At 41.7% G+C, this 19425-nt stretch overlaps 1 protein-coding gene across 2 annotated transcripts in view; it reads left to right on the forward strand.

The window, feature by feature from the left end:
* ATP8A2 (ATPase phospholipid transporting 8A2) overlaps positions 1 to 19425 on the forward strand; it is a 345102-nt gene that overhangs the window by 210034 nt on the left and 115643 nt on the right. The window lies entirely within an intron of this gene.

Here is a 19425-nt window from a genome sequence, read left to right on the forward strand (position 1 = left end):
GAAGAAAAATCTAATACTGTATATTCTCATCCAAAACCAAATAATGCTATCTTTATTAATAAATGACAGTGCGGATGACTGAAATAGTAGATGGCTCAGTAGCAGCAGAAGCATAAGCCATCAGTAACCACTAACACCTGAACCTCTCAGCATTATTTGTGATGATGGTTCCTGTCACTTCAATTTTGGTAGAAAAGTGAGTCTCCCCTTCGGGTTTCGTAACAGCGTCTTGACTTTTTCTCCCTTTTGTTGCCAGCAAGTGACAGGTGTCTGGAGTGGCTAAGCAATATGACAGTCAGCCTGTGCTTTGTGTCAGCTGGCATTCATTAGTGTTAAAAATGACATGTGGTTTTGTACTACTCAGAAATGTGTTTATGCCTATTCATACATCCTGCTTCATGGACAAGATAGGGATAGACTATTGAGTTGCTTTGTTTTCCCGTTTTTCTTTTTAATGTTGTGATTGAATATGTAAAGGCATGAAATCAAGGAATTTTCAAGATGTGCCTTCCGTAGTGATGTCATTAATCCTTGCCTGCCTGCTGCAGTCTGCCTCGGTGGCACCACACCATGCTGTGGTGGTGAGCCCAGCAGCTTTCTGCACTGGGAGCTTTGTGCAGTGCTCACCTTCAAGGTGCCACTTCCCTTAGAAAGTCCAAGTCCCTCCAGCTGTCATGCATGTTGCTGTACCCATCACTGGGCTGTGCTTTCACCATTGCTTGAATCCACAACTGGGCTGTGCTTTAATCAGACATAAATGCACGCTGCCATTAAAAAGGGCAGTGTGATCTTCATTTCTCCCTAGAACCATGTTCTTTCCCCCCTTCCTTGCCAAGGCACTAGTGTTTGCACAGCTGCGGGATGAGCTCTTTGAGGTTAGAGTTCAGCCAGATCATGTTCCTGATGTACGCAGGGGTTCTTGGACGAGAGGTGGGACCAGCTCTTCAGATAGCAGCGTAGACTTTCGTCAGACTTAAGTGTATGTGTTATTTTAGTAAGCTAAGCTGGAAGCTTTTGCTTGTGTATCTGCAGAAAAGACAAAATTTTGGAGGTAGAGCAGGTGAAGGGTGTGAATTGGTGTTTGTGATATCGCTAGTAATCTCATGGCATAACTGCTTAGGGACTGATAGTCAACCAGTTTTTCCCTTTTGGGTTGTCTGGGTATCTGTTACTCAAAGGCATCCTAAATGTAGACCTGGGGAAGAGGGAAGGAAGTTGAGAAGTGGTAGTTGATCCCAAAGGCACATCTGAACAAAAACCCCTTTCCCTACGTTTGTCACGTGTTTTTTCCTGTGCGCAAAGAAGCTATGATCTCTCAAAAACTGAGAATACATCGGAGACCATAATTTTAACAGAATGTATGAACAATTATTGGATTTCATGGTGTGTGATTTGTGGTATGCAAGGGGGAGGATCTTTAAGAATGTGCATTAGGCCATCTGGGCAGCAAGGAGGAGCTGGCTTGTGCTAAAATACAAGGTATTCCTGCAACAGAGGAGTGATAAAATGATGGCAGTGAAAGTCCTGGCAGACTTTGCTTCTCTGGAAGCAGTTACTATTTTTCAAGCGGTTCGTAATTCATGCTGAGTTGAAATAAGAAGGTGGGAGCAGTAAATCTAGGGGAAGAAGCAGGAATATGTTGCCTAAAAACAGGATAGTGCCTCAAGAGATGTGAGATGTGAGAATTGCCATTCTCTTCAAGTCGCCTGATATTGCTGAGAAAGCATTCTAGGGAAGTCATGAGAGGAAAAACTGGAACTTTTTGAAATATGGATTAGGATTGGAAATCTGTGTTTGGCTTTTGACTACATAAAAAGTTACAAGTACACCTGGCAAGCCCTCCATTCTTGGGCTTGGTGAAGAAAGCAGAGTTTATGCTGGTGTTCTGCAAAGGGTCTCTATGGGGTTTGTAAAACCCACTTTGGCAGGGGTGGGGGAGTGGCATTTGGATAGGCACAAAGGTCTCCCTTTTTAACTTACCTCTCTCCCAGAGGAGAAGGTCTGTCGTCTCTTCAGCAATGAAGTCATTACCTTGTTTGCATTTTAAAAAGGGTAACACAAAAAATAATGCAACTTTTAGCATGCTGGTTTTGCTACTAACGTGTATCGCTGGTACATACATGGTTTCTAATGAATGACACCTACTTCTATGGCTTTCTTCTGCTTACTGTCAGGATAGCTACGCTCAGTGGGAACTGCTCACAAGCATGAAGGCTTATCTGCCCGGAAACTTGATTTTTACATGGATCTAGAAGTTGCCCTCTTTATTTTCCCCCCCTGACTTCGTTCCCTGTAGAGCAGGTTGTAGGATCAGTAAATGATGGTCTCCTGAGAGCTGTGCTCTTCAGAAACTCAACACAATTCCTCTGGTCGTTGCCTGTCACTCTTCACATAGCTGACTGCATTGTAACCTGAGTGGTGACTGACTGGGGTTTTTTGGGGTGGGTTTTTTTCATTGTGTTGACTGAATCTGTCTTCCTACTTTTACTGGTGCGTTGGTGGGGAATCGTGCTCATGAAAAGCTTCCAATTCCCCCTTTAACCACAGTGGTATTCACTTGAGATTCATCACTAAATTTGTTATTCCTTTCTTATGAAGAAGCAAATCTACAGGTTTTTATTGCAGCCCCAAGGCAACAGTAAATGATAGAAATGCTGGGTACAATAAACTTAACTCGGGGATTTCTCATTTGCAAGGAAAGTTGCTGCTCCATACACTTCTATAATATAAAATCTAGCAATACTCCCACATCTACTGTCACATTAAAAATAATAAAGGTTGATGAAACTTTAATTATCATATTTCTCCATTTGGAGGTGTAGCTGGAAGCCACTCTGGTGGGCAGGAAATGTCTGCTCTTTTCTGTTCGAACAGAAGTAATTACTATATAATTCTAGTAAATGGGGAGAAACAGACCTTCACCTGCCTGGCTTCAGCTATTTCTCCCCTCCGCACCCCACCCCCCACCCCACCACTGGCATCAGTCACGGTAAACTCCTGCAGTGAGTATGTATCCTGTTCCAAAAAGCAATTTTGGCAGGTGACTGCCTGCTTAATGGTATATGAAGAATGATACCCTGAAAAAATGGCTTTTGTATTGCATTTAAATAGCTCCTGGTTCCATTGTGAATATGAAGTTCTCCTGGCCTTGTCTTGTGGAGTTTGGTTTTGAGAACAATCTTTTGAGGTGTCATTGTAAAAATAAAATTTAAAAAATACTGTCAAGTCTTGTCAGCACTTCTGGAGCTGGTGTAAATTTTGAGGGTTGGCCATTTCTTCCACTGGGTGCCTGGGTCCTGCAGCAGTGTCGTCTCTTGGAAGATGTAGGTTCATTCCAAGCCAGCACTGTTACGTGTCTGGCTCCTGTGCTGGGAGCTGCAACACCATTCTGGGGATAGTCCTCCTTAGATCGTTTTTCCTTGAACCACTACTTACACAATAAAATACAGAATCCCTTTTTATTCCATGGCCCTGCCTCAGTACTGAGTCTTTCAGCTTTGAAAAATAGTAGCAGAAGAAAAAGTAAATTTTTACATGCTGTAGAAAATATGTGAAATCACGTTGGTTTTAGAAAAGCTGTTTTAGTTGCAATTGTCCTTTCTTATTAGTAAGGGGAGTGGTAATATATCTTCTTACAGGATTTCATGTTCAATTCAGTAGGTTTGTTTGCAGCAATAGACAAAAAATATTCTAACTGATCAGTTATATCAGCAGAAAACCACTTATTATGGAAAGTAAAAGCACCATTTTACATTCCAAGTTTTTGTTTGAATATGTTCTCAAAAATCATTAATTATCTGGTTTTGCCAAACTGTTCTAGGAAGTTCCATCTATGAAAATTCACGCGGGGTAATATCAGCATTGTTCAGGTGCTCTCAGCTGCATCATCTGAGACAACTGCAACTACATCAGAGAAGAATTATAGGTTTTAAGGCATTTTCCTAGGAATGCACATGTTCTGTAGCACTTGCAGGTTTTTTCCTTCCAGTCCACGTAAGGCCGCCTCCTAAATTGAATGTGCATGTTTGTCTATGCATCACCTGAAGGTGTCTTGCTTTACCATTCATAAAAATGTTTACTGTCTGCTGTAGAGCAGAAAGGGTGCCTTTATAATAGTTGTCAGTCACAGCTGTTCCACTGTGTTGGGGAAGAGGAGTTAAAAAAAAAAAAAAAAGAGATAAAAATTGTAGCACTACCAAAACGAAAATAGATTTCCAGGTTTCTCTTTAGTATTTCAAACAGTTGGAAGTCCAGCACAGTTCAGTTTGAGAATTAATAGCTTAACATAATCTACTAATGATCGGTGAGTTATGGCTATTTCTTGACAAGCATTTTGAACTGACTTACTTGGATGAGCATGTCCCTTTGTATCCTTTATGTATTTCTCAAAGAGGAGCTATTTTTGTGTTTGCATTACTCCTGCCTAAACCTGTTTCCCAAACTATTTTGAAATCCCCATTGTATGTACAGCAGGAGGCTGTATAGTTGCAGTGTCAGACTTGGTAATTCCCAATATTCCTGATCTTTAAAAAAAATCAGTTGCTAATGAAAATTTAAAAGGAATAGAGTAGAACATGGGTATCGCAATTAATATTTTCAGTACTTGAATTTGTGGTGGCTGCTTCCTAAAATCTGAAACAAGTATTTAATTCTTTACTGAACTTTGTGATGTGGATAAAATCTTCTGAAAGAGTATCTGTAGCCTTAGGAAAATTAAGCTGATGGAGCCAAATCAATTGCCTTTGTGGTATGAATGTAAAATGTTCTCACTTGGTGCTGCTGAAAAGGAAGGGTAAAACATTAAACCATATCACTGCTTCCTTTTTCCCTAGAATGACAAGTTCTCTTGCAGCAACAAGTCATTTGTGGTCACTTCTCCGATGTATTGATACCCGCTTTATGTAGTAATATAAAGTTGAATGTAAATTGCTGTCACTTTTAAAAGGTCAACAACAGCTTGAAGATGCTGCATTTTGGTTTTTCTAGGAAATATGCATGTGAGTGAGATGACATTGATTTAATGTTGGAAGGCAATGTTTTGTTGAAAGACCATCTTGTTAGTATACACAAGAAAACCTGCCCTCAGTGCCAGTTGTTTTCTGTAATTATTCTTAACCTTTCCTTGGAACTGCCTCTAAGAAAATTCACAGTGTATGCAACTTATGCTTAGAAGCCAGAATTTACAGCAGGGTTGTTTACCTCCTTATCTTCTGCCCCAATTTCCATCTCTACCATTCAGGTCTCCTTAGCTGATTTACCATTGAGATGACTGAGAAGACACAAACCTCCTATGGGTCAGTAAGGGTGGGAGTAGCAGTGGATTTGCTGCTATGAAATAGCAAATCTGAACTGGACTCAGATCATCTTGTTCCCATGGCCCACTTCTGTGTGAAGCGTGGAATCTCCCTATCTGGTTTTAAAAGAAAAGGTTGGCCTTGCCTTGATTCATATTTAAATAAAGTAGTTTAAGCCCCTGTCTTCAGCATCAAGGTAGGTGCCTTCTTGCTGCCCACAGTGAGTCAAGTGGATTGAGCTTCAGTACCAATTGTAGAAAGTGTTCAGAAACGTATTTGGCAAACATTAACAGCCCGGGGTCTGCACTGGAGGAAGGCTTTTGTCTGGACAAAATGGGATGGACTGAGTTAACTGTTAACTAAATACAATCCAGTTTCACTATAAGCAGGTCTTATTTTTACTTTCTGCAGACAGTATTCTCTTACAGGTAATGAATAGATCTACTTGAGAACAAAACTCTAGCTTGACAAGATACTGCTTAGTGAGCTGACAACTTTTAGCTCTCCCAGTCTGGAGGTTCAGTGTGGCATTTCTGGCTCCTGTGCAGGTTGGTGCTCTTCGTTGCAGTTAGATGCCAGCTTTGGGGCTCAACCCCCTATATTTTCCTTTCCTTCCTTTCCTCCTTTCAGTTTGGCACATGCAGGCAACAGCAGTCAGCAGTGGCTTTGGGCATCAGTCCAGTTCCAGACATAGTAGGAAAATTTCAGCTTTATAACGACAATCATTCCTTACCCCTCACAAGCCAGAGCAGAAAAGCTGGCAGTGTGGTTGGAGTGATCTTAGTTCTGTCTCGCTCTTCCCAGTTTAAGAAGCAGCTCCACAAACAGCTAACAGTTAACTAACTCCTGTGGCTCTTTCAAAGTATGTTCATCCTGTGTGACTGTCATATACTTAGTGTGTGGAACAGCTTTCAGTTCTACTCTTAGTGTTTCTCTGAAAAAATTCATGTTTTGTTGGAATAAGAGTCAGGTTATTTAGAGTCAAGTTATTTATCCACTGGCTGATGCCATGAAAGCAAAATGGCTAGGAAGCAATAACAAATTAAAAAAAAAAAAAAAAAAGTCCTGAAACTTTACTTGCATGGGCAATGGTTCTAGCTGTATTGCTGATGCTATTTGTTAGGTGCCATTAATCACACTTTGGCCCTTCCTGCTGAATGTACTGGAGACACAGCTATGATTTACTCCTAGACGTTGATTATATCTGTGTTCTTAAAGGTTTTTGCCATGAAAAGCAATGCCTGGCTTCCAGGCAAAGGGTGCAGCATGGTTTGTCACATTACTCATAGGTGCTCTTTAGGAGAGAGCAGCTATATCCACAAAGTGTAGTTCTGTGCTCACATCTCTTCTAGGCATCTAGTAAGTCTGACAAATTATGTTCAGGGTATTTTTAATGTAAAAATTGCTGGAATAACTTGATGGCTGTGTCACTGCTGTCAGCATAGTGATTTTAGCCTGATGGTAGGTACGTGCTGCACACAGAGGGGTGAGATGAGGTGTATGGTGCCACTATTACTGGGTCAGTGTTGGAGGGAACTGAACTTGGCATGTTTTTTTCCTGCGTTATCTGTAAAGAGCAATATCTGAAGCAAGTTGTCCACAGAAGTGATACCTGCCTTTTGCTGTAGAGGGAACAAAAGAAAGGCTGTTGAACTGCCCGGTGTAGTGTGGATGACTGCGGACCAAGAACCCGGTTTGGACTAGGGAGGTGAGATTTGACAGTTTGGACTTGGCCCTTGCACACTTACCCGGGCAAATTCACCATATACAACCCAGAATGTACTCAGCTCACTAGTCCTGTCCTTGTGTGTTAACAAAATGTATTTGCTCAGATGTCCTGGAGATGAGCTGCTGTGTATGTGACCCAGCATCCACATGGGGTAGTAGTATATTCTTGGAAGGTCTTACGGGGATTCCTTTCAGATGGATGGTTGCCCCTGGAATGCAAGCTAGGTGTCAGTCTTTTTTTTCTTACTGGGGTACAGCTGGCAATGATATACAGCTCTGAGTGCTCAGATTGTTTTGACAGGAATTTATCAGAAATTATTAAGCTTCCTAACTTCTGATACCACTCTCTTACCTTCTCAGGTTAATGGTTTGGAACATAAGATATAAATGGCTACCAGTAACGTGTGGAAACTTCTCTTCCAACTCTGATCTGACCCCAAAGCTGTAAACTTGAATTCCAAATTTAGAAGAATACTCCTTTATATGAGAGTCAGACCCATCTGCATTCTAGATAAAAAATTACTGGGGCTACAACAAACACCTGCAGGGTGCTGCTTGCAGCACAGCTCATAGTCGTGTCCAGAAGCGCAATAGCCACGTTAGGAATGAGAGCAAGCTGAATCTGGGAGGCAAATACCATACTTAGGTCTCAGAGCTGCCTGCCTGTCTTTCTGCCCTATTTTTAAATGTTCACCTAAAACCAATCTCTCTAGCAAAGAATATAAAAAACCTAATGCACCTGAATAGAAGAAGATCTTATTCCACAGTGTGTTTCAGTGCACTAAAGCTTTTAACCAATACTGTTCAAAACTGACAGCTGGGGAATGCCTGGAGGATGACAGATTGTCACCAGGGTGACACGGGTTGCACTGTGTGTGTATTTTAAGTCAGAATGAGTCTCTCTAGAGCCCAGGGGTCTTAAGATATGCAGGAAACTTGAGAAGAAACCGTCATCCTGGCTAAACCCTACGGGAAGGCAAGCACACTGTCTCATTTTTGATAGTCTCTATCACGTTACTCCTGGTCAGGATTGGGAGGATCCCTAAACTTCAGGAGGGTGTTTTCCAGGAGGTCATGGCTTGTGTAATGATTATGAACACAATTCGGACTTGTAGCTTATGCATCGGTAATGTTGATGTACACGTGCTCTGTGTCCATTTTTCCTATACGAAGGAAAGACATCCTTGTGCTGCACTTGATTTTCTGTGAAGTTATTCTTACTGGCCTACCACAGGTGATCCTTGTTTCTTCACATTATTTGTGTTTTCTGATATAGGTAGGCTTCCCTGAAGTGATGCTGCCTGTGTTGCTTGCTTTCTTTCAGAACTTGTGATAAAATTGTTAAGGATTTTTGTGGTGTCTTGTATCACTTATTTCTATAAAATATGAGTACTGAAAATGAAAAAAATAACAATCTTTATATTCCCCTTTAGTCTTCTGCTGCGATGTCACTGCAGAATTGAAAGGTTAGAACAAAATATTGGTTCTTTATTGGGCTTTGTCCGTTTGGACCTGAAGACAGATTTGCAAACTGCCAGCTGGTTGGGGGGGCTCTTGTTTAAACAGGCAGCTCATAAGCTTAGAAAGGGAAAGATTAGCACTCCTGCTTAAAGAAAACGAAAGAAAATAAGGAAATCTATATTTTAAAAGATGAGAATACAGTAAAGTTATTCTGATAGCTTAAAACAAATACAGCTTAATGAATTTTTTAAATAGGTTGTAAATGATACGTATCATATACAGTTCTCTTTTTCCTTAATCTACAATTTACAGCATGGTTTTCCTGTAGAGGTTTGTGTGGTGTGTAATACACTATATATGCTGAAGTTTTTGTTTGAACCTGAATAACCTATATTAGGTTTGATCATGTGAGGGAATTAAAATGGTTTACAGTAAGTAGTAATCCATCATAATAAATGACATATGTTGATACCAAGTTGTAACTCCACTCAGTGCCCACAGTAATGTTCTGATTTGGAGTAACCTATTGCAGTTAAATTGAGCACATATGCACAATTGGCTGAACTTAATTTCCTGGCTGTTTACTGTTTGGTTTCATGGTACCGCATAAGCTCTGAGTAGTGGAGTCTTTGAAAAATTAGGTGTGCAAGGTTTTCAGCTATTTATCTCTGTGAGACATGGTGATGTGAGGTGTAGAAGACCTTTAGCGAAAAGACTGAGAGGAAAAACCAGCTTTAAGTCGCTCCAGGGAGAGCTTCAGAAAAACAGAACCCAAAACAGTATTTCTGTATTTTCCAACCGGCATATGCAGGCATAGCTGCATGACTCTCATTAAGGTCATCTGAGTCATGCAGCTAAAGCCCCATGTAATGTTTTGAAAAAGTAGGAGATAAAAATGGTCTTAAACCAGACATCTGGGCTTCTATCCAGTTTTTGGGTGATAGCTTCTGACACATGCCGTTAATAAAGCATCATCCATCGGCTAAATTATTAAACTATAGAACTCTTTGCAGGAGGCTTATAAGGCAGTTTCATTTTAAAAAAAAAAAAAAACAAACCAAAAAAAACCAACCCCCCCCCCAAAACCAAACCAAACAACCCAAAAACCCAAAACAAAACAAAAAACCCCACAACAACAGAAACACCCCAAATTTCTGTGCACTCATCAGCAACCATTGTGAACCACAGAGCCCTTTTCCTTTTGAAGTGTGTTAACTTTTTTCCCCTCATACCTCTCAATAGTCTTTTTTACTTTTTCCCCAAAGTTCTCACAAGGTACCTGTCTGAAATCCATGTTCTGTTTCTAATTTTTCATAGTAGAGAGAAAGTGCCTTCTCTCTGCTGGTTTCTTTATCTCAGGTGAAGTTCTATACAATACAGGTGCCAGGATGGGAAAAACAAGCCTTTTCAGAGGTGAAGATGCTTTGCTGGTTCCCTGTCTTTCGTATTTTGATACTGACAGGAAGGTAGTGATGTTAGTAACTCTTCAGAAGTTTAATATTAAAAAAATTCTCAATACCAAGGACGATGATCTAATTAACTGCTTCTTTAGGTGAAGGTCTTAATGAGTAAGGTTTGGTTTTGCCTTCAAATACCAATAGCTAAGCTCTGTGTAGTTAACAGGTTATTTTAAGAATTCGAGAAATGTAAGCAACTGAGTCATTACTATACTGCAGTCTCAAGTATGTTACCATTTCATAAATGTTATCAGTTTGACAAGGGTTCTGTTTTGCCTTAATCTGATACAAGTGTGGGAGGAATTTCTAAAAATGTAATAATGAAAAGATGAGCTACTTGCTCTGCTTTTACACAGCTGTCTTCTGTGGCTTTGTGGAACACTGGAATCCAGTAACTTGCCTGTAATATCTGTAGCTTTGGCAAGCTGATGGCAATGCATACAGAGCAAGCTAAGAGAAATACCCCATACTTGCTATGGGCAAGTAGGAGCACTCTCAGCCATGAGAAATAGCTTGCAATATGTGGTTTGTGGTTTGGTTTTGGTTTTTTTTTAACTAGCCAAGGTGTAAATTATTTTACAGCACTGGATTTGCTTCAAGACATCTTTGTAAGACATTGGAGTTGTTGGTTATGACTCTGAATCTAGTGCTGTGTTGAGAAGCAGCATTGCGCTGAATTAGAAATAACCTTGAAAGGTTTTAAAATTGCCATACAAAGCAAAACAACTTCTCCATAGGCTGCATTTTATACCTTATTTGAGAGACCTTGACACTGAGTGTAACTGAAACCTATAACCACCAATATTCGTTTTCCTTTTCTGTTAATTTTTGGGGAAAACTAACACAGTTTTTAGTACAGTATCTTGTTTTAAATATGATTTAGCCTGCATATTTATCCATAAGAAAGAATTAGTTGATTTTACAGTTCAATAGTATACATACATATGTCATACTGTGAACTCATCGTATAAAATGAATGCTCTTTATTTGCTGTACCAGGTGCTTTGTTCTTCATTTCTTAATCATAGGAAGCTCAGAGTTCACAACGCTCAAAAGTATTCCTATAAATTGATTTCTTCAGAGAAGCAAATTGTTTTATGAAAAAATACCCAACAGTAGCCCTGGCAACTCCTCACTTCCTTAAATCTGTGGTTGCATCTCTAACACTGGGCAGAAGGTAAAAGCTTTTCTAGAATATAATAACCTGTTTTCTCACGTGTGGTCTGTTTCTTAGTATCTGAGCTTGAAGTCTGGAAACATGTAAAATGGTTGCAAACATGTAAAATGCTTGCACTGTAGTTCCGGGGACAGGGTGGTGATTTCAGCTGAAGGTTGAAATAACTTGTGCTCTGTTTCAGCAGCATGAAAAATATTTTGACCCCAAACAGGGCATGTTGATTGTGGGGTAATTGAGATGATTAAAATCCAGCTGTTGTAGCTTTTACTTTAGAAAATATATCCTAACTTGTCAAATCCTCTTCCCTTCAAGAAGAAAATATTCAGTGGTCTTCAAATAGGACATTGTTAGTGTCTGAGCAAAAGACGCATCTGTTCATGCTAGAACCTGATACTAGTAAGACAAACAAGGTAGAGAATAGCTCCCCAGGAATGACTGAATGCACTGAGGACCGAACCCTTGCAAGTCAGCCCCTTACCAAGGGACTTCCAGCCTAGCGCAGCCTCAGAAATGAGCTGTACCATACATATGGCAGTTCTGAGGCTGAAGCTTTTCGCCTCTTATTTTCAGAACTGGCAGGGGGAAAAAAAAAAAATCTTTGAATGGCCAGATGACTGATGCAAGTGACCATTTGCTATCTTAAAATTATCTGAAGAGCTAACACTATGGCAGTGAAAATGGATTGGATAGTGTTTCTGGGAATTAAGCAAGATTAAAAGAAAAGCTTGGCGTTAAAAGCATTAATTATATTTAATAATTTACTTGAAAAACACCTAGGTTACTAAGAGTAGAAGATCAGACATGGAAATTCTGGACATATTTCCATAGAAGTGGTTGGACGTGGCTGTATGAGGTGATATGTTCTCTGTTGTTAGAATTGAGCGACTGAGACAGATCCCAGTGTAAAGTGGTTTAAGGTTTCTTCTAATATTTGAGTAGTGCAAGCAAAACAATAAGCTTTCCCCCCCACCTTTCAACCTTCAGTGCTGAAATCCCCAAGCAGTGAAATGAAGGCTATTTCTGACATGCTCTTTCTCCTCATAGTCATCCAAACTACAAACAAATGTTCACTTGCCTGCCATACGGGCTTGCCTACACAAGGAAGTTACAGTGGTCTAACTGTGATGTGATTGTAAATCCACTTAAATTGGTTCCAAATGCTCTGTGAGCACTCTAAGCCTGATTTAAACTGAAATGATAGTCTGGATAGTTTGTTCTGCAGACTTCAAACCTGCATTTTAAATTAATTGAGGTGATGGTTGTGCTGCACTATGGAAGTCGTGGTCTTAAATGGAACATTAAGTCACTGTCTGTTGTGATATGCTATTTGGAGTTGAAATGACTCTCTCTGAGAAAGTGCTCCTGAGTGACTGGAGGCTGTGGGAGCCACATGCAATAAGAGGGCTGTTTGCCTTTTTTTAATTCCACATGGGTCTCTGGTGTCTTTTGAGGGAGCAACAGCTATGCTGTGTTTTTCAGTTCTTCCAGAGAGCTGACTGCCAGGCTTATAGATGTGGACTGGCTCGTGTCCATATTGCTCAGTGTTAGCACCTGGAGGAATAGTAGGTTGAGTGTGTTGTGGCCCTTTGTACTTGGTCTAAGTAGACCAACTGTGTGGGGTTTTAAAAAACTTCGAAGTGCCAGGAAGAATGAGGTCTGTGTTTATAGCGTTAGTGAGGTCTTGTGTTGTGGATATAGGGCAAGATAAGAGGATATTTGAGGGTACTAAGCCTGCCAAGATAGCTTAAAGGACTGCATGGGGTGAAGGTGCCAGATTTCAGACTAGCTGTGGGCCATATGCAGTGAAAGACGTTTCATACTTTAAATGCTTTTGCCACTGGAGAAATCTTTTGATGCCCGGATTAAAAGAAGACTACTCTTACCTCTTAGCAGCATTGTTTAGAACAAGTATTTTTTTTCCTATCCTGGCCTGAAGACATCTGTAGGTGATCTGGGGTGCCACGTGGTTGCAAATGCATTGGTCACCAGCCCCATTCTCTAGGTAGAGCTGGTAAAAATCTGTTGTGAGGAAAGTGTTCAGTATTGCTTATTAACCAATTACTAATTGCTGGTCGAGTTGTCGGATTTGAGGAGAGGCATTCCCTCAACTGACTCACTGGAGTCCTGTTCGTAATGCTTCTTTCCCTTGCTAGTCAGGTAGGTCCTAAAAAATAAATGAAGCTCCAACTGTAAAGGCTGTCAACTGCTGCACCAGCTTTCTGCCTCATGTAGAAGAGGCTTGAGCTTGGTGTTTTCAACCTTACATAAAACTTGTCAAAGGACATTGTGTTGCAGGATGTTTACGGGAGCTTAAGAAACAGGAAAAGCACCAAGAGATAGAGCTGTTGCCGGTTACTACGTAGGCAAGACACAGGACACTTGGAAAATCCATAAAGCTGGATATCTGTTAAAGGCAGGCAACTAGGTGGGATGAGCCATTGGCCTGAATGGATGTGACTGTCCTGATACTCTTATGCAGAGTTGGCATCTGCAGTTGTTCTTCTTGAAGGTTTCTGGAATTGAGATGCGCCTTCAGAGAGCTGAGCATTTTCTCCAGTAACCAAGATCTTAGAAGCATGAAGCAGCCCTCATAAGGAGAAAAGAAATGATAATTCATATGACTTGAACAGAAGTCTCCCCCTACAGCTGATGACTCTTCTTATTTCCTTACGTATCTGTGGCTGGTTGTCTTCAATTTACATGATGTGCTGTGCTGTTTTGTTGTTGGTTTGGGGTTTTTTTTTGAAGGTCTTAGTGTGTCTCAATTCAGATGTTAAATGGCTACATTCTGCACCAAGGAGAACTACTTTTCTAAAGACGTATGCTGTTCCTATCTAGAAATGAGGGGAGAATGCATTAGGGGGAAAACTATATATAACCATGATTTAGTTGGACAAATTTTCATGTACTACATGGTTTCCTTAGAGGAGGATGTTTTTTGGAGCCCCTGCTGTGTTCTGAAGAGCTCACTGTCCCAAGAATTCATTAAGAGGTAGTAAAGATGCATGTTATCTGCATTTCATTCATTTGGCTTGCCAAATGGAAAACATCTATTTATCCCCTCTTGCGCTCTTTAGGTGCTTTTCACACTTGAGTATAGTTCTGAAGCACAACTGCTGTTGGAGGACTAGAAGGGACTTGTACGGCAGCTAAAGTCATGCTGTTCTGTGTAGATCGAGGCGCAGTATGGATGCTTTCTGTGCATACTTCCCTGCTTTCCACACTCTGCTGTACAAAAAGCTAGCAACACTCATGCCCTTTACTGTAATTGGTTTGTGGAAATTCCACTCAATAGAAATTCACTTTGTTTCGGGGCTTTGTACAAGTAGCGTTTTCACAGTTTATACATATTTGCCTAATTTTCAGGTAACCTTGTGGTTAGTTTTTCTTTGTAATTTTTTGTTCTGTGCTGCTTAAAAGATGACAAATACATCTTCGTTCTCGGAGTTAGTACTTACGGTGTTGCCTAAGGTCAAACCTCATTTGTAGATCTGACTCCTGGGAGTGTCGCCTCAGGTGTCACCTCAGATTTTTCATTGTGTGTAACCACTCAGTCTTACTGCATTTTTATGGAACTTGGTAAAAAGCTACAGAAACCAGAGGTACATCCCTGGCCCGCATTCAGAGGCAATTTGCTGGTCATTTGTCATGAAGGGTTTTCCCAGCAGGCAGGTGATGGTGCAAGTTAGCTTGCTCCAGTTAAAAACTCATTTGCAAAATGCTGTGAAACTGAAACTAAGAATGAGTTTATAGCAAATACAGTCGGTCTGCCATAGTCTCTCCTTTACTACCCAGCCTTTTAAGGAGAGTTGTTCATAAAAAGCAGCAGCCTCTGCTGCTTGCTTGGTGTGTAGTGGGTGTGAGTGTGCAATACCCTCCCAAAGCCACGTAATGAGATCTTGGACTGAATTCAGGAATCACGTGAATGCATTGCTCCTGTGTATGAACATTTAGGGTTTTCTCACCTAAGGTATTTTTCCTAGCTACTTTGATTTTTCTTTGTACACACCTCTATAGAAGATACAGCGAATGCTTTAAAGGGACACCAAGAATTTCTTTGTATGTAGTGCAGTGAAAGCAAGCTAATCGCTTTCCGAAAGAAGTTCAAATGTTATTTCTTTAGTGAGATGTACATCAATAAGTAATTTACCAGTGAAATGATTGCATGTGCTTACAATGTGCTGCGTATTTTGGCAAAAGATGTTTCTGATCTAAGTCTTTTAGCTTTTGCCAGCGTGTAAAGAAATAAATTTAGACTTAAATTACCAATATTGCATGTATTTTCCACATGCGAGGAGTGGCAAGGAGAGCAGGGGAGAGACCTTTTGTGAACAAGTCTTGGAGCCTTTAGGGGCAGAGTAGTATGTTTAAAAGCAGCTGTGTAAAAAGAAAATGGTAAGTCCTGTCTATTTTTAGATTGCCCCACTGACCAAGAGAATGGTTGTATTAGTAGATAAAAATGGAACAAATGTAAGATAAGTACTAAGGAGCTTTTTAGATTGCACCGTGTGTCCTGGTAGATTTGGGCTAGAATGTTTTCTCTGTGCTGCAATGCTAATAGAGCTGGAGGTAATGAGAAGCGCAGGCTGCTCCTGGGATTACTGCTGTAAAGGTTTACTCTTGTCAGTATGACAGAAGATGAGCTGCGGTTTCTGTAGTGGTCTGGCTTTTCTGTTGCTAATTTTGCTATTTTCCTTGGGTTCCAAGCTGTCAGTAAAACTTTTGTGGTGGATTGACCCTGGCTGGATGCCAGGTGCCCACCAAAGCTGCTCTATCACTCCCCTCCTCAGCTGGACAGGGGAGAGAAAATATAACGAAAAGCTTGTGGGTCGAGATAAAGACAGGGAGATCGCTCAGCGATTACCATCACGGGCAAAACAGACTTGACGTGGGGTAATCAGTTCATTATATTACCAGAGTAGGATAATGAGAAAATAAAAATCTTAAAACACCTTCCCCACCCTCCCCACCCCTCACTTCTGCCCAGGCTCAACTTCACTCCTGATTTTCTCTACCTCCTCCCCCCGAGCAGCACAGGGTGACAGGGAATGGGGGTTGCGGTCAGTTCATCACGCGTTGTCTCTGCCGCTCCTTCCTCCACAGGGGAGGACTCCTCACACTCTTCCCCTGCTCCAGCATGGGGTCCCTCCCACGGGAGACAGCCCTCCATGAACTGCTCCAACGTGGGTCCTTCCCACGGGCTGCAGTTCTTCACCAACTGCTCCAGCGTGGGTCCCTTCCATGAGGTGCAGCCCTTCAGGAGCAGACTGCTCCAGCGTGGGTCCCCCGCAGGGTCACAAATCCTGCCAGCAAACCTGCTCCAGCCTGGGCTCCTCTCTCTCCACGGGGCCACAGGTCCTGCCAGGAGCCTGCTCCAGTGCGGGCTTCCCATGGGGTCACAGCCTCCTTTGGGCATATCCCCCTGCTCCGGCGTGGGGTCCTCCCCGGGCTGCAGGTGGATATCTGCTCCACCATGGACCTCCATGGGCTGCAGGGGCACAGCTGCCTCACCATGGTCTGCACCACGGGCTGCAGGGGAATCTCTGCTCCGGTGCCTGGAGCACCTCCTCCCCTCCTTCTTCACTGACCTTGGTGTCTGCAGAGTTGTTCCTCTCACATACTCTCACTCCTCTTCCTGGCTGCAATTGCTGTTGCACAGGGTTTCTTTTCCTCCCTTCTGAATGCATTATCCCAGAGGCGCTGCCACCATCACTGCTGGGCTCAGCCTTGGCCAGCAGCACATCCGTCTTGGAGCCAGCTGGCATTGGCTCTGTCGGACATAGGGGAAGCTTCTAGCAGCTTCTCACAGAAGCCACCCAGGTACCAAAACCTTGTTGCGCAAACCCACTACAACTTTATATAAACTTCCTGGATAAAAGTAGCTTTAATGCAAAGGCTTACAGAGACTGAATTGTATTTCATAGGGAGGAAGGGGGGAAAACAGACTTGCAAGGGGAACCTGGCAGTTCATGTAGCCATAATAGGGAATCCTGAGGGGACTGTGGTTCCAGACCTAAAATGACCTTGCTACAGAACTACTCCTATTACACTTAATTCAGCAGCTCTGCAGAAGGATTCCTTTATGTGGTGACAAGAAAAGCAAAATCTGTGAACCTGCATTTATAAGTGTAACTTAAGGGATTTCTGCAAATAAAAGTAAGAAAGGAAAGGATTCAAGTGAAATGTCCTGTAAAGTAGGAGCCGAATAGTGACAGTCAGGATCTCTGTCACCATCAGCTTTATTCAGTCAGTATTGGGAATGCATTTGGTCCTTGGAAATCTTAAAGTAGTTTTGATTACTGTAAGACATTGCCTGGGTTCATATCCAAGAAATAAGAATGCACAACTGTATTTTAGCTACATTAAATGAATATTGATCTTCTTACCACTTTTTATCCTAGTGCCCTTTGTACTGTATGCAGGTATAAGTGAATGCATTTGTATGTGGATTGGGAACTCTGCTTCATTAAGCTACATATAGGCTAAATGGAAACTGCCTACTTCACAATGCTATGGGAAGAAGCAAATTAAGAGCAAAAGTAGTACGATTTTCTTAATGAATTACAACATTCTATATAGTCCTTTTTCTAATTCAGTTCTGTCTTCCTCCACCCTGATAACCTCTACCCCTAAAGGGTTAGTGCTTCTAGAGTCAAAGAAATCTTTACCGTGTGTTCCTGTGTTCTTGCGGTGCCATCCCAGGGTACTGCATGAATGAGGTCTGGGTTTGGGATTTTGTTTTCTTTCTGCTAACTAGATGCGAAAACAGGATACTATGACTTTAGAGAAGCAAATTGCTTGTTAGTCACTTCAGGACATGTATGTGCATGTATGTGACTGAAAATGTGTGTTACCGTAAGGCCACCTCCAGCTTGAGTGGGACGAGGTATATTCCACCAGTGTCCCACAGATACAGCTTCACAAGGATACAGGGTCCTGATGGGGGTATTTAGATTTTTTTTTTTTTTTGACATTTCCACTCTCCCCTTCCCAAATGCACACAACGCTGGGTTTTTGGTTTTTTTGGGGTGGTGTTTTTTTTTTTTTATTTATTATTTTGTATACAAATTTCTGGGGCCAGATTTGTGTTAAAGCTTCTGGTCTCTGCATGTTCTTATTTTGGTATGAGGTGTTGAAATACTTGTTACAGGTCTGCGGTGATGTGCCTTATGCAGGCTGCAGTGAGGCCTAGTGCACATCCCAGGTGTGAAGAGCCTTGGTGGGTTCAGCCTCACTTTTGACTCCTGGCATTATCAGGCTTCACTCCTGGAATGCCCTGTGTTTTGCTGACTTTCCCTCTGCTTGTACATTCAATAGCAGACTTGTTGGCCTGCTGGTCTCTTCTGTAGCCCTTTTTGTTCTTTCCTTCCCTTTCATTGCCCTTACTTGGGTAGTAGTAGGAGTATCCTTTTCTCCACAGTTCCCTAATCTTCTATTTCAAATACTGCTTTTCTTGCTTTCTGACATAATTTTTGTGACTGGATTCTAGGTGCTTAGCAAAACTTCAGGTGGATAAGTTACCTGAAACTTTTGATGTGTTCTCACCTATTAATGTAAGTAGTTAACTTACGTCTTTTTTTATCTATTTATTTCAGCACTAGAGAGCAAATTAAGAATAACAAATCCAAAGCAGTTCTAGTACTTTATCGTTGGTTAAAGATACCACTTAGCTTCAGGAAAGCCAGCAGGTCATTTAAAACCATGTAATAGCATGTCCTTATCTTTTTATGCGAGATGTGGGTCAATTACACAGTTGTGAAAGTTGTGTCAAGACCAGTCTGGAGTGATTACATGCTGAGGAGATACCGTAAATTCTCATTAATACGTGCCAAGCTATTAATAGTCATCCTGTACTTCTCAGTTCCACAGTGATGTGCTAGTACTCAAGGGCAGTTAAAGTTGATTAGGCAAATCGGGGGGGGGGGGGATGATGATGACATACACCCCAAAAATGTTAACTCTAGTGAATTGGCTCCAACACTGCAGTCACTGCTACTGTGTGTATAAGCATGTCTTCCACATCAGTGGAAACCTTTCTTTACAGCTGCTCTCTTTCTGATAAAGAAAGGAATGCTACGAGAAGTGTTTGTTTTGTAAAAGAAGGCTGATGGTACTGGGAGTTCATAGCATGAGTTTCCATTGCGTGGCAGCAGGCAGTAGCCAAGCCTGATGTTTCCAGCTTGCCAACCAGGCAGCTGAGCCTACCTTGCTCCCCAAGCAGGGATGGGAGGAGGACATAGCCAGCAAGCTCCTCCCTTGTTCTGTCTCAGCTGGCATCTTCCAGCCATCTCAGCTCAACTTCCAGCCA

Source organism: Pelecanus crispus, chromosome 1 (assembly GCF_030463565.1).
Source record: "Pelecanus crispus isolate bPelCri1 chromosome 1, bPelCri1.pri, whole genome shotgun sequence".
NCBI lineage: Eukaryota > Metazoa > Chordata > Aves > Pelecaniformes > Pelecanidae > Pelecanus > Pelecanus crispus.